The 16,118-nt window shown below is 42.6% G+C and overlaps 1 protein-coding gene across 7 annotated transcripts in view; it reads right to left on the bottom strand.

Annotated features, from left to right (window-relative positions):
* Nucleotides 1–15,392, bottom strand: part of LOC109679539 (neutral amino acid uniporter 4-like) — a 44,831-nt gene extending 29,439 nt beyond the window's left edge. The window contains exons 1-2 of one of the 7 annotated variants that reach the window (XM_074081773.1): nucleotides 14,085–14,225; nucleotides 9,530–9,635 (exon numbers count right to left, since the gene is read on the bottom strand). The gene's annotated coding sequence lies outside the window, so the exon portion shown is untranslated. Of the gene's footprint in view, nucleotides 1–9,529; nucleotides 9,636–13,282; nucleotides 13,638–13,905; nucleotides 13,986–14,084; nucleotides 14,228–15,274 lie in introns of those variants that run through there. The other 6 variants (XM_074082820.1, XM_074084593.1, XM_074081560.1 and 3 more) reach the window with 6 other exon arrangements.
* Nucleotides 15,393–16,118: the final 726 nt, after the last annotated feature.

The raw sequence follows: 16,118 nt of genomic DNA, 5'->3' as shown, positions 1-16,118 counted from the left end.
TTTAATGTGAAATACAAGTATTGGGAGGGTTGGTTCCTTCAGAGCACTGGGAAGGCTCTGTCCCAGGCCTGTCCTTGCCTTGTAGAGGTCATCCACATGTTCATGTGGCAGTCCCCCTACAATTGTGTCTGTCCAAATCGCCCTTTGTCAGGACACCAAGCATAATGAAACAGAGCTCCAGAATGGCTTCATCTTAACTAACTATATTTGCAAAGACTGTATTTCCAAACAAAGGCTCATCCTGAGGTACTGGGGGTAATACTTCAAGTCCACCATTATTGTGTTTTAAGCAGAAAGATTTTATTATTTTCATTCCTAAATGTACTCCATTGCCCTTGTTAGTGCTTGAGTTCACTGACTTTGATCAACTTAGCGTATCCACACTGGCACAGTAGGTAAACTGTCCTCTATCTCTTATACAACATATTGTGTTCTACTCACCCTATTGTCCATAATCCCTCAGCTGAAAAATTCTGGACTTTGGAAAAGTAATAGTATTACAGGGACCATGCATTACACAGCACCTCTAGCACTGAGGTACTCTGGTTGACATGAGGCCTAATTACTTAACAAAGTCTTTGTATTAATCCCCTCACGGATACGTTGTTCACAAACATTTGCACCCACTCCTTTTCACTGTGCTGACTGCTTCCCTTGCTGTGCAGAAGCTTTTCTGTCACATACAGTTCCACTTCTTTATTTTTGCATTTATTACCTAAGTTTTTTGTGTGACATCGAAAAACCCTCTGGAAAGGCCCATTTCAAGCAGCTTTCCCCTCTTTTCTTCTAGGAATTTTGCTGTTTGGGGTTTTACATTTAAGTCTTCAATACACTTTGAGTTGATTTTTATGTACACTTACATATGCACTGTAGCATAATTTTCAATAGCCAAGATATAGAAACAACCTAAGTGCCTATCATCAGGAAAGGAGATAAAGAAGTTCTGGTATACATGTTCAACACAATACTGGTCAACCTTTAAAAAGGAAATCCCAGGCTAGGGATGTAGCTCAGTAGAAGGGCACTTGCCTCGCATGTGCGACGCTCTGGTTCAATCCCTAGCAACAGTTACTGCAACTTGCAACCACATGGACGAAACTGGAAGGCACTATGCTAAATGAAAAGTGCTTCATGACCTCATTCGTATATGAAATCTAAAAAAAAAAAAAAAAAACTTGTACTCATGGAAACAAAGAATAGAGTGGGTTACCCAGAAGGATGGGAATGAGGGGAGTGAAAGAGGAATACAGAGACTTAGGTCAAATGGCACAAAGTTGTAGTTAAGTAGAATGAGTAAGTCCGGAGCTCTAATATACAATACGACACCCACAGTTGATAATATCAAATTGGATACTGGATATTTGCTACAACAGGTTTCAGGTGTTCTCATGACAAAAGCAAAGAAATGAAGTAATTAAGGTGCTAGATACGCTAAATTGTTCGGCTTCAGTAAACATTTCAATATGTACATGTGTATCAAAATGCTACCTTAACGATATTTAACAAAAATCTGAATTACAAAAGAATCCTATGAAAAGCTGTATTTTCCACCAGATGGAATAAAGGTATCTATACACAAATCACCAAAGAGCAAAGCCTTTTTGATCCCAAAACAAAACTTTCCCTTGTGAGGAGAAAAGGTTTCAGTGAAACTTCACTATGAGCAGAAGCCAGGTACACAGTATCAATTTTTTCTACCACGCTAATCACCTCAGAGAGATTTGCTAAGGTGAGCATCAGGGGGCTGTGAAATGTCTTAGATCATGCAACTTCACAGAAAAAATAAGTATGAGGCAAAGAGCTCCATAAATACCTAGATGAAGTCTTGCAACAGTTGACAAATCCTTAATAACAAGCCTTTTGTTCCTTTGAAAGTGGTCAAAGATAATGAATCACTGAATTCTGTGCCAAGATGATGAACAGCAAGTTCATATCATCTTATTTAAAGCAGGGGAAAAAGATGCTTAAAAAGGTTCCTACTGAGAACTCTAGAAAGCATTCTGTTGCAGCATTTTTAAAACCACTTTCCAAAATTGGGTACCTTCATTTCATGCATTACATGTGCACCTCCACTTCAGTTGTTCTGAAAAAGAATGTCACCCCAGTTGGTTTGTTATATTAAACGCATTTCTCTCATATTTGATCTCTCCATATGTCATTTTATTTCAAAGTAACATATTTCTTTGTTTTTATTTTACTGGATGAATAGTTTTCAAATGATGCATATTTTTGGTGATATAGGCTATTTTGCAATTTATCCTGGGTCACAAATACATTCGTATGTTTAGGAATGGAGGATGTATTTTAAATCTGAAACTAGCAAACTATAGCCCTAGGGCCAAATTTGGCTTGCCTGTTTAGAAAATGTTTATTGACACACGGCTACATTCATTTACTTACATGTTATCTATGGTTGTTTTAATAATAAAAGATGGACATGATAGCCAAGATTCAATAGCCCACAATGCCTATGATACAGGAGACCCCCACCTGTGGATTCAATTTCTGTGGTTTCAGTTACCTGCAGTCAATTGACCTCTAAAAATATTAAATGGAAAATTCTACAAACAATTCCTAAGTTTTAAATCGCATGCCATTCTGAATAGTGTGCCATCCAGCTCCATCCTGCTCAGGATGTGAATCACCCTTGTCCAGCACATCCACACTGTTTCCTATCTCCCTGTTCATCATTTATGAGCTGTCTAGATTACCACATCAACCACAGATGTTATCACAGTGATTATGAGCAAGTAAAGAGCAAGAATAATGATGCAGGCAACCAGGATATGCCAAAGACAAGTGTTCTTTAAACAGAAAAGTAAAAGTACAGTAATATATTTTGAGAAACATAACTCTGATTACAGTAATTTTACTATAACTGGAGCATTAGCTATTATTGTCTCACTGTACCTAATTTACAAATTAAACATCATCACAGGTATGAATGGACAGGAAAAATCTTATCCAGTTTCAGGCATCCCATTAATCTCGGAGTCTATCTTCATTAAACAAAGTTCATGGGAGGTCACTCTTTTTGTACTGGGCACAAGCAGAACAGACCAAACCAGAATGTCGTCTGCATGCTACTTGCCACATAATCAGTTATCAAACTCTCTATGAAACAGGCCAGTTTTCAAAAAAGAAAAAAGGCCAGGAGATTGGTAGCAGTCAATCAGAGGGGCCGAATTTACCTGAGCCAGTATCATGAGAAAGTCCCATTTATTTTTACCTTAGAAGGAAAGGAACGTTGAAAGAAGGTTCTACATTTCTACTTTCTTCAGACATTTTCTACGTATACAGCCTAAATCCTCTGCTCAGCTTATGGGAGCATTCATTCTATTTTATAGAATGAGAAAGCCACCTAGATATGTAGACTGTTAAAATTGGCCTGAGGCTGCCTCCCTACCTCGAGTCTCAATCTACCTAAGTCTGCAATCAGACTTAGTACCTAAGAAAGCCTAATGTAGGAATTCGTTTTGCAACAACAAAAAAGCTAAGTGTTACCTAGTCACAGGCTGTTCAATGATTGTACAAATAAGGCAAGCTCAGAGTTGTTTCTGGATCTTACTGCTACCTTTTGCCTCCCAAGGCACTGCAGATCTCTCTGAACTCATTCTAGTTGTGTGGGCTGCCTGTTTCTAAATTATCCTTTGTTCAAATAAACTTTGTTTACTTTAATTTCTCAAAAGTTTTTCTTTTTACAAAACTAAGTTTGTTGTAATTTTGTCTTTTACTTTTTACAGAAAATACATTTGACCCCTAATACAGAGGCACAACATCTATGTTAACGTATTTTTTCCCTGCATCTACTGGTAAAGTAATGATTAACGTAACACTAAATGAAACTGTACTCTGTAGGCTAATGCTCATATTATAACCTATTACTATACTTTATTAATCCTTTTAATTCTTAAAAATAAGAATAGTCATTAGAACATACTTCAATTTCATAAAAAGATGTGCTACACATAAAAACTACAAGGAGAGCAGAACAATACAATCAAATATTTATAATGGTTAACTAAAAGAATATGAAATTACTACAAGAATCAGTTTAAGTGTTTCTCTTCAGATTTATGTTCACCAACAGGAAATACTGACATGTGCTGGAAAAAATGCTAATAGGTTAAGCCATAAAAATATATGTACTTGGAGAATTAGCTAGGGGGTGCTTCCAAAATAATCACTGAAATACTTCAACTGAATGCTTTTTTATAGAAATTGAAATGGTTTCAGTAAACATAACATTATAAATCTCAAAATTACACAGTTGCTATTTCAAAGCCCTACAACTTGTTAAAGAAAAATGAGAATTATACTGGAATCACTATCAAATTAGTCAGAATTTCAAAAATTAGGATCACTAATGCAATGCAGTTATGAGAGCGCTTCAGTAACAATGGGGATCAGTATACATTTACTAACATTACCTTTATATGTAAGTAAAATGTTTATTGGTATGAATGTTTATTGTTAATTACTGCTTATTTAAGTTCCATTTCTCTACATTCAGATCGCCTTGAAATTCAGAAAGACTGTCTTATGCCTCTCTATAAATTCCTTGTTAATTAGTACATGACTAATATGTTCAAAATTCTCAGATACTACATGAAATTTACTGGAGAGTTCTATGTGGAACATTTAAGTATGAAATTATCATAAAATACTGAATATGCAAATTAAATTATTACAAATGCGGAGACTCATGCATCTAATCCTGAAGAAAATATAAAATAATTCCTAACATTATCCTGTATGGAGATCAGTTAAGCGAGTATGTAAGCAGAGGAACATTCTTTTCTATCTTGCAGAGAAAGAAACTGGTATCATCCAACAAGCAACTCTTAGAGGACTCTCTCCCACTGCAGCCACCTTCTCCAGCCCATTGTGCTTTAGTTTATTTTTCATATGGGATTTTGCCCAGGGCTAGCTTTGGACCACAATCTTCCTACCTTTACTGCCTGAGTAGCTGGCATTACAGATGTGACAACCACCTCCCCTTCCCGTTTGTTCTTTAAGATATGGTCTTCCTAAAACTTCTTTGCCTGGATTGGCCAAAAACCTTCATCCTCTGTCTCTGCCTCCTGAGTAGCTGGGATCACAGGCATGCACCACCATGCCCAGTCCTAGTATTGTACTATATACTATTACTACTTACTCCTTGGAGATGATTTGGAGTAATGCTATTTATTTGATATGCTATAATGTGGGAAAGGTAAAGAGGTGGAAAGGAGGGGAGGAGAGAGAGAGGAGGAGAAGGAAAGAGAGACGTTGAGAGAGAGACAAACAAAATCCAGGAGAGTAATGAATGGAATCTAAGTTTTTCAAGGAAACTAAAAATTTTAGGAGTTTAAATTCTCAAAAAAAATACTTAAAATTTTCAGTATTTTGAAATACTTCACAAAATGAATTGGAAAAAAATTCATCATTTTAAAGCACTACTTACAGGGTACTGAAATCAGTAACTTTAAAAAAATTACTTTTCTATAAACATTTCTCTTTCAAGTTCTACTTCTTCACTCCAAACAGTCATATCACTGTTAGTTTTCTGTGTAACAAAATCATTAGTTTGCTATCAGCCACTTCAGGAAATAGTGATTCAAAACCTAAAAATGAAATACTTTGCTTTTTAGAAAGACACATACTTCATAAAAATAACCTTAGAAAATTAAGGACTCAGTTAAATTATTGTACTAAGTCATTTTTACAAATGCACATTATATTTGAAAAGTAAAATGAACTCAGTTTTGTTGACTTCTGGTTTTGTTGGATGAGCTGAAACGGCAGTGTGCCAACAATTCTGAAGAATAAGCAGTGTTACATGTTATTGCTGTTAACATAATTTTCAAATAAATTATCATTTTTCTTTGTACGATACATTAGCTCATGAGATTATAGCTATCATAACCATCTAGGAGTAGAAATGACAAGTTCTAGGGAAAAGGGTACTACAAATTCTACTATTCCTACCTAACTGCAGCATGAGGTCAGATGTCAGGGGACATCCGAAAGCCTTTATCTCTAACATGCAATCATTTTGAGCCAGACGCATTAAATATTAAGGCACAGAGCATTAGGATTACTACAGAGCACTTTACTTGGCAGATGAAAAATTAGTATTACCTACCACATGTTCAATGTCTCCATGCGGAAAGTGTGACATACCTCTTCATAGCAATTCTGGACATATTGGATTGCACACTCAACTCTGGCACTTTCAAATAAATTTGGTAGGCAGAGGAGGACCAAAAAAACCAAGAAGACTGAGAAAGAATTATTTAAGGTATAAAGACAGGGAAAGTCAACTGGGTCCCAATGTCAGGTCATCTAATAAAATCATAGTAACTATGCGGGATTATTGTTCCTAATAAAATGTCTTTGATCAAAAACTCTACCTGAAACTATATAGTGCAATTCCTAGTTACAAAATTTAAACAAAACGCGCCTGGCGCTGGTGGCTCATGTCTGCAGTCCTAGCTACTCGGGAGGCAGAGATAAACGAGCATGGGGAAATAGTTCCAGAGAACTTACCTCGAAAATACCCAGCACAAAACAAAACTAAAAAGGGGCTGGTGAATAGGCTCAAGTTGTAGGCTCTCAGTTCAAACCTACAATCAAAAAAAAAAAAAAAACACAAAGCAAAACTCAAAAAAAAAGCACTCCCCCCAAACCACTAGAAATTGTTTTAAAAAATTGAAATATTTATTATGCTTCCCTTTTAGTTTACTAAAGCTGAACAATTTCAGAGACTTTAAAATTTGTTAATGGCTTCAGAAGTTGGCTGGAATTAAGTCCATATACAAATTATAATAGCCAGGGCTGGAGGTGTGGCTCAGATGGTAGAGTGCCTGCCTAACAAATTATAATAGCCATTTTCAAAAGGGAAAAACAGGAAACTTAAATTTCCAGTAATATGGGAATAATCTGTCTACATTTGGAATAGTTATTAAGGGACATATTTTTGAAGAATTGTTTAATCATCCAAAAGAGATTATAACCTAAAGTTAAGTAAAAGAAATTATGTGGCAAATAATGAACAACTTGGACAATGATAAGTTTTTAAAAGCTGTCGATATTGCGATTAGGCTTTTTTTGGTTTGTTTTTTACTTTTATAGAGAAAGTAATGTGCTTATCATAATCAAGAAGTAATATAACATGAATAAAAACATAATGCTGTTAATAATTTACCTGAAATTCATTCACATACTGTGTCATCACAAATTCACGTCTTTCAGCTGATAAAGATTCTGCTAGAACACTGGGTAAAGTTTTATGAATCTGGTTTTTCTTCTGGGAAGCAGTCCCATTGAGGTGACAATCAAAACCTATGTTTCCAGGATGCTGGAATCTCTGATCCTGAGAGCTAAATAGTCCCACAGTTTCATCAGGCCACAACTGTTTGACAGCCTCAAGAGAAAGAGCAAAATTGATCATTTTCTTCCTAACAGGCAAGTGCACTGGTAGCTTGAAAGGATGCTCTTCTTACAATTAGACATTTTAAAATCTAACATCTGTATCTTTGAAATCTGCTTTCTTGTGTGAAATAAATTAGTTTCATGTTGTTTCCAAAAACTAGGTGTTTAGAACAACCAGTTGTTGGCTCAAGGAAAGTCCATCACTGGGGAAGTTAATACAGTACTTATAGATACACAGAATATGTGATAGTCATTAAAAAAAATGTAAAAAAAACTTTATGAAGTTCAGAATACAGTACATTAAAAAAACAAACAAAAAAACAAAACAAAACAAAACCAAACACTGGGCCAGGAGCAATGGTTCATGTCTGTAATCCCAGCTACTTAGGAGATGGCGATTGGGACGATAGCAGGCAAAAATTTCTCAAGATCCCATCTCAACCAATAGAAGTTGGGTGTAGTGGTGGTCGTGTATTTCCCAGCTACGTATGAAGCATAAAAAGAAGGACCGTGATACAGATAGGCCTGGCATAAATGTGAGACCCTATTCTAAAATAAATAAAGCAAAAAGGGCTGCGAGGGGGGTGGTTCAAGTGGTAGAACACCTGCTTAAGAACCCAAGACCCTGAATTCAAACCCTAGTAAAGCAACCACAAACCCACCTCAGAAAAGAAAAGTCAAAGAACAGCATGTATTACTGTAATTGCTTTCCATCTTTTCTTTGTAGTCGAGGTTGGCCTCAAACTCAAAATCCTCCTGCCTCAGCCTCCCAAGTTCTGGGATTACAGACATGTACCACTGTACTCAGTGCTTAAAAATGTGGAACAGTCCATATTACTTTATTTAGATAACAATTTAAAAATATCCTAATTTATAAAAAAAAAATTCAAAAAGATCCAGAGAAGAATAAAGTAGAAAATTAAACTTATAAGTACTCAGATATAGGTTTAGTTTAGAGAAAGCAAGGACATTACTTGACAATCAAATACTTATTTAATGTCATGCCACAGTTGAGTAAAAATGGCCATGTCCACATAGTCCTCATCACTAGCTCAGTGCCACCATATTCTACATACAGTACCATCCATCACCCTCAGTCATGCAATTCTTTCCCCACTGAATCTAGACACTGTCTCAAAATGCTCAACAAAACCCTTAGCCAACGCTTTTCAAAGGTTGAAGTACTTAGGAATCATCTGGGATCTTGTTAAACTGTAAATCCCCATTTAGTAAGTCTGCAGTGAGGGTCAAGATTTTACATTTAGAACGAGTTCCTACATGATTACTGATACAGAGCATGTGAGTAACAAAGGTAGTCACAATGCCAGACTGCAATGTGTCTTAAGGTGAAATCTGTGTCTGAACAAGATGAATTAAAAAAATTATTCAGGACTTGTTAGTTTTCTCTTTAGAGAAAACAAATGTTCCACATTCATAGTGGATGTGATCACATTTCACATGCTTCCTGCTCATTTCAGATTTCTCTCGTGAAAGGCCTGTTCCTATCCTGTTTGCTTTTTGGGTTTCTACTGGGTTGTCTCTTTCCCGGCTGTCTATAGAATTTCTTTATATTCAGGATACTGACCCCTTACATACTCTGGAGGGCAAATGTTTCACTTAAGATAAATGGTTAGTATGCAGGTGATGTAAGTAGGGGAATAAGTTGAAGATGCTGTTATAAAAGAAAAGCGGGGAAAATGGAAGGCTTTGAACATTCAAGTGAAATTAAATTTCTTTGTAGTAGTATTTTCAAGCAAAAAAGGTTCCATGTGCAATACCTTTGGGAAGTGTTAGGTGAAATTTCTAACAGTCCTTAATATTTTGGTGCGCATTATAAACTTGACAGACAGGAGTATGGCCTGGCACGTAGCATGTCTCAAACCTACATAATCTCTCCTTCCTTTTCTTAAATAACCGTGAGTAATGACTTAGATTGAGGATAGCTGGGAATTGCTGCTGAAAGCAATGAGAGCTAATCAAAATTAAAAAATTGACACGATTAAATATTTTAGAATAACGAGCATGATACTGATGTGCAAAACGGATTAGAAACAGCACTTTATAGATAGCAGGTAAATTATCAACTTAAATACGTATTATACTTACAACGTACCTGCTACATTTAAGACATTTAGAAAAGCCAGGTGTGGTGGTAATGCCTGTAATCTCAGCTAGTCAGGAGGTGGAGACTGACTGGGAGGACTGTGGCTTGAGACAACCTGTGGCAAAAAAGTTAGGGAGATCCATCTCAACGGACAAGCTGAGCACGGTGGTGTATGTCCCAGCTGCATATCCCAGCTATGCAGGAGGATCACTGCCTGAGGCGGCCAGTCCTGGGCAAAAACTTGAGACTCTATCTGGAAAAATAACTAAAGCAAGAAGAGCTGGAGGCATGGCTCAAGTGCTAAAGCACCAGCCTAGCAAGTAAGGAGCCCTGAGTTTAAACCAAAGTACCACTATCACCACCAACAAAAAGCAGTAACGGGGATTAATAGGATCAAGAAGAGATGTGATTTGTTTCAGGTTGCACTGTGTGTAAGCGGGGACAGAAAGAACCGAAAGTTCAGAAATAAGAATGAAAACCAGGAAGACAGATGGTCCCCGACTTATGGTGGCTTGACTTAAGACTTTTTGACTTTATGATAGTGTGAAAGAACTATTCACCAAATTTTGATCTTTTCCCCAGTAGGGACAGGCTATATAATAATCTCTCGAGGCTGGGCAGTGACTTACAATTCTAATCTAGCCATGTGATCACTGTTGACTTATCATGCAATGCATTTGCTGGAATGTAATTCCATCATAAATCAAGGAGCATTTTTTAAAACATTGTAAGTTTCTGTTATAAATATTGAGAGCTGATTTATTTTCAATAGACCAAACACCACTTCAAACAAATCTGTAAAACCCCTGTAAAAACTGTAAGAGGAAACACAACTCAACTCAAAATGTTTTGAAACAACTGTAAGTAAAATAACAACTTTTACATATATGTACCTGGAGTTTAAGTTGCCACATGAGCTTCATTAGAACCTCAAGACCCTACAGCTGAAAAGCATTTTGGACTGACCACTCTTTTAACTAAAGAGCAATATGATGGGAGATAGCAAACCAGGCCGGCTCTTTTATAAAGTGCCTAAAAATAACAGAAAAAAAGAAAAAAAAGATCTATTCTGGAAAAGTTAGAATCTCTGGCAAATCTTTACATTGTGGTGTCTTTAAAAATCAACATTTATTCTACCTGTATTGAGCACCTATTATGTGACAAGCATAATGCATGTTTATAATTTTAAAAATAAGCGCTATGAAAATTGTCAGAATCAAAATAGTCACTTATGTCAAACCTTGACGTGGAGCCAGAAGGCCATGGTGAGGGAGTCTTCGTGCATATTTGCCTGGTAATAAGAACTGTAACAAAGGACTGCCAAAACAAAAGCCGGGCACAAAGGCCTCTGGAATGTTACACAAAAAAAATACTTCCATGAGGATGCCTACCTAGCAGCCACGTATTCAGGCTTAGACTGACGGCACTCTGTTATTGATCCTTGTGGTTAAGGACTACTGTTTCAAAATAACTTAGGTAACTTTCCTCATTTTAATTTTAAAAACCTTTGCCTTGCTTTGTCTCTCTGATTGTGCCTATGGACTTGTCAACCACTGTCTCCTTTCTGGTTAAACTCTTTTCATAAGGAAACCTTTTTCTTCACCATTTATTTTAGGTTGACAACACAAATATTAATTAATTTGGGTAAAAGTTTGTCTTCTCCAGTAAAGGGCAGAATTCAACAACACCACATAATAGAAAGAGAATGTATCAAAGTTGCACTTTTTAATGAAACACTAAAAAGCTAGCACAGCTAGTAAGATTTGGCATCCTCAAAACAGAGAAGTTGGAAAACATCTTGGACCACAATCTGTTTACTTTCTAATCCATTTCTTCTTTTACTACAATATATTATAATTGTTTCCTATGCTATTATTTCCTCTTGGTTTGATGGCAACATTCACTTTCCTTCATTTCAGCCCGTACTTTTTTTTAATCTTATGTTCATTTTCTAGACTTGTAACATCAGTTTGAAATGGATGAACATGAACAGGTGGACATGAAAGGAATGCTAGGAATATTTCTGTATAGCTATCCTTAACTAGCAAAAACATTTTGACTTCCTTATTATGCTTGTCTCTTCTCTTCAAGAAAATTAGTGATAAAAGCAGAACAGAACTGCCTGGAACTGAGGGGGGGGAGGGTGGAGAGGGTAGGAAGGGGGCAAGGGGGAGAAATGACCCAAACAATATATGCACATAAGAATAAATGAATAAAAAAATGGATGAATATGTAAATAGTATTCATGGATAAACTTTCACTAAAATACTTGAGTTGGAATAAGGTAAAGCACAAGACAGCACATCATTTTTCAATACAGCCCGTTGCTTCAGTAAGTAAGGTTTTACTGCAACACAGCCACATTCATTCATTATGTACTGCCTATGACTGCTTTCATAACATAATGGTAAAATTATGTAGGTTTAGAACGTCTTCATCCACAGAACTTAAAATATTTACTGTCTCGCTGTTTAGATAAAACAAACCAAACCAAAAGAAAAATCCCAACAGGTCTCAGTTTAGGGAAAGTCAGACAACTCAACATACATATTAAGAATCGTAAATGTCCATGCTTCAGAACGTAGACCAACTGAAACATGTCTTTCGGATATAAAAGCAGTAGGCTTCTTTCAGCTACAGTGACTTCTTGCTAACTAATGCCATTTGGATTTGTGAGTCTACTGTTGCCATAGCTTCTGAGATTTAAGGAGAAAAGGATTATGTGTGTCATCAATGATAGGTATCATACCATCTGAGAAATTTTATGAAAAAATTACTTTGAGGAGAAAATATAGTCATAAATAAAGTATATTCCAAAGCATGAGAAGTTTAGTTTGTCTAGATTCTAAAACATGGACATTTATGACTCTTAATATGTATACCAAGTTATTCAAGACACATTATCTAGTTCAATTAACACGCAAATTTAAGTATACTTCGATACTAAAATATAGTATGAACTACATTCCAAAACAGAATTTGCAAAAATATCTTCTAACATCACTGTACTGGACCCATTTTTTAATTGAGATCAAAGAAAATCAGCTCAAATATTAGCATTCCATTAGAGTTCAATTAAATTTCCCTCCTCTAGGAGTACCACATGCTTCTTTTACAACACCCCTTTCCTGTGCAGCTAATAGCCATGTAAAAATTCATCGTAAAATCTGGCCTAATCTTACTAGTACCCTACTCCTACGACTTGTGTATATAATCACACCTTTAGCATCTTTGCAATTACAGGATACCTACCACTCTGCTAACTGTTGCCACATTAATCTTCCTAACACAAGGCTCAGATTAAATCATCACGATTTAAAGAAAAAGTCTATAAATTACTAGCTTGGAATTCAAGGCTCCCTGCTAGTTGGTTCTCACCTCGCAATTCCATCTTATCTTCCACTCATCTTTCACACATCTTACTGTATCTGTGTGAAACCTGAGAGTTTTCTGGGACAGAAAACCACCAGGATTAGAGCTTCCAGAGTTGGGAGGGGTCCCAAGAGAGGGTGCCCAATTCCTAAATTGTGACGGGGAGGGGACTTCATTCCGTATCTCCCAACCCATGTCTTTAACGACCTAAACCCCACTCATCTTCCAAAAGCATTAAAAACAGTTACAGACTTTTCCGAGTAAGTGATTCCCAAACTGCCACTTTCCTTTCTGCCTGGCACACAAAGATCACACTCTACGTTGGGCCATTTGCTAGCGCTCCGCTTCTCTCGTCCCTCTACGCCCTAGCGCATCGGCAGACGGACTTACCTTGGCCATTTCGGGAGGAGCGGACAGACGCACACTCGTTGCCGTGTGAAGGATTCCCGCGGAAGGAGAAACCACACTGCTGGTGACCCACGCTGCGGCACTGCCCGCTACTTCCGGCGACCCTCCCGCCGCCCCGGCCGAGGCCCGCGGTCCCGGGTCCACGCAGGGGTCTCCACACCCGCCAGGGCTGTTAGGGGACGGCCGCGCGAAGTCCGGGCTCAGGGGCGGGGGCGAGGACGCGGACAAGCGCCCGAAGACCAACTCAGGGCGGCGGGGCCCCGTGGGAACGGGGGCACCACCGCGAGCTGTGGCCCGAAACGAGTGAATGTGGAGGGGCTGCCGGGGCCGAAACCCTCCGTACCGGTCGCCGCCGCCGCCCCGGTCGTCGCTGCCGACACCGCCCTCGCCACCGCCCACGTCCTCACCGCCGCCGCCGCCGCCCCGGTCCTCGCTGCCTACACGGCCCTCGCCACCGCCCACGTCCTCACCGCCGCCGCCCCGGTCCTCGCTGCAGACACCGCCCTCGCCACCGCCCACGTCCTCGCCGCCGTCCTCTCCTACGACGCCCCGGTCCTCGCCGACGCTACCGCCGCCACCACCATCCTGGCCGCCCCGGTCCTCACCAACATTCCTGTCCTCGACGCAGACGCCGCCCTCGCGTACGCCACCGCCGCCCCGGTCCTCGACGCAGACGCCGCTCCCGTCCTCACCGCCGCCGCCCCGTCCTCGCTACCACCGCCGCCGTCCTCGCCGCCCCCGCCACCGCCGCCCCGGTCCTCGCTGCCACCGTCCCCGTCCTCACCGCCACAGTCCTCGCCGCCGTCCTCTCCTACGACGTCCCGGTCCTCGCCGACGCTACCGCCGCCACCACCATCCTCGCCGCCCCGGTCCTTACCGCCATCCTTGTCCTCGCCGTCCTCGCTGCAGACGCCGTCCTCGCTGCAGACGCCGTCCTCGACGCAGACGCCGCCCTCGCCGCTGACGCCGTCTTCGACGCAGACGCCGTCCTCGCCGCAGACGCCGTCCTCGCCGCAGACGCCGTCCTCGCCGCAGACGCCGTCCTCGCCGCTTACGCCGTCCTCGCCGCTTACGCCGTCCTCGACGCTTACGCCGTCCTCGACGCTTACGCCGTCCTCGACGCTTACGCCGTCCTCGACGCTTACGCCGTCCTCGACGCTTACGCCGTCCTCGACGTAGACGCCGTCCTCGTCGACGTCGACACCGCTCCCGTCCTCGCCGCCGCCGCCGCCCCGGTCCTCGCTGCCACCGCCCCCGTCCTCACCGCCGCCGCCGCCCCGGTCCTCGCTGCCTACACGGCCCTCGCCACCGCCCACGTCCTCACCGCCGCCGCCCCGGTCCTCGCTGCAGACACCGCCCTCGCCACCGCCCACGTCCTCGCCGCCGTCCTCTCCTACGACGCCCCGGTCCTCGCCGACGCTACCGCCGCCACCACCATCCTGGCCGCCCCGGTCCTCACCAACATTCCTGTCCTCGACGCAGACGCCGCCCTCGCGTACGCCACCGCCGCCCCGGTCCTCGACGCAGACGCCGCTCCCGTCCTCACCGCCGCCGCCCCGTCCTCGCTACCACCGTCGCCGTCCTCGCCGCCCCCGTCCCCGCCGCCGTCCTCGCCACCGCCGCCCCGGTCCTCGCTGCCACCGTCCCCGTCCTCACCGCCACAGTCCTCGCCGCCGTCCTCTCCTACGACGTCCCGGTCCTCGCCGACGCTACCGCCGCCACCACCATCCTCGCCGCCCCGGTCCTCACCGCCATCCTTGTCCTCGCCGTCCTCGCTGCAGACGCCGCCCTCGCCGCTGACGCCGCCCTCGACGCAGACGCCGTCCTCGACGCAGACGCCGTCCTCGCCGCTGACGCCGTCCTCGTCGACGTCTACACCGCTCCCGTCCTCGCTGCCACCGTCCCCGTCCTCACCGCCGCCGTCCTCGCCGACGCTACCGCTGCCACCACCATCCTCGCCGCCCCCGTCCTCACCGCCATCCCTGTCCTCGCCGTCCTCGACGCAGACGCCGCCGTCCTCGCTGCCCCGGTCCTCACCGCCATCCCTGTCCTCGCCGACGTCGACACCGCTCCCGACCTCGCCGCAGATGCCGCTGCCGTCCCGGTCCTCGCTCCCTACACCGCCCTCGCCACCGCCCACGTCCTCACCGCCGCCGTCCTCGCCGTCGACGCCGCCCTCGACGCAGACGCCGTCCTCGTCCCGGTCCTCGCCGCCGCCGCCGCCGTCGCCCACCTGACTGTTCACGCCGGCGAGATGGCGGCGGCGGAAGCCGCAGATGAGCCTTGTACCTGCGGCCTCCAGGCCGAAGAGGTCGCTCCCAGCGCTTCCATGCACGGAGGGTCCCGGCCGCGGATGCGCACGCGTCTCAGGTACGTCACGCGAGACGTCCTTGGGTTGGCTGGGCCCGTATGTGGGGGACCACTGGGGCCAACTTGAGGTGGGGGCGGGCTCCTGAGCTGGAGTAGGCGGGGCCTTTCATTCGGGTGATGGGCTCGTTGATTGATTGACAGATCTGTCTCCCGAAGCCTTCTTACTGCCCCCAGAAGACACAGGCTTCGTTCTTCCTTTGATGGTGGCTTAGTTCTCGTGAACGTTGCGTTTGAGCACAGGGCACTGGTCTTTTCCTCTTTTTGTTCTCAGCGCTACGACAGTGCAGGACTCTCAGTAGGCTTAGTTAATATGTCTGCCGCCTTGTTTAGAAAGAGCATATTATTTTAACTCATCTGACATGCTTTTAAAACAGTGACTAAAGGTTATACTTCGTTCACAGTTCTTTAGTGTAGTAAGAATAGACATGTTCCAATAGATCTGACTCAA

Source organism: Castor canadensis, chromosome 1, assembly GCF_047511655.1.
Source record: "Castor canadensis chromosome 1, mCasCan1.hap1v2, whole genome shotgun sequence".
NCBI lineage: Eukaryota > Metazoa > Chordata > Mammalia > Rodentia > Castoridae > Castor > Castor canadensis.
The sequence above is the reverse complement of the archived record's forward strand: the minus strand, read 5'-3'. Positions and strand labels throughout refer to the sequence as shown.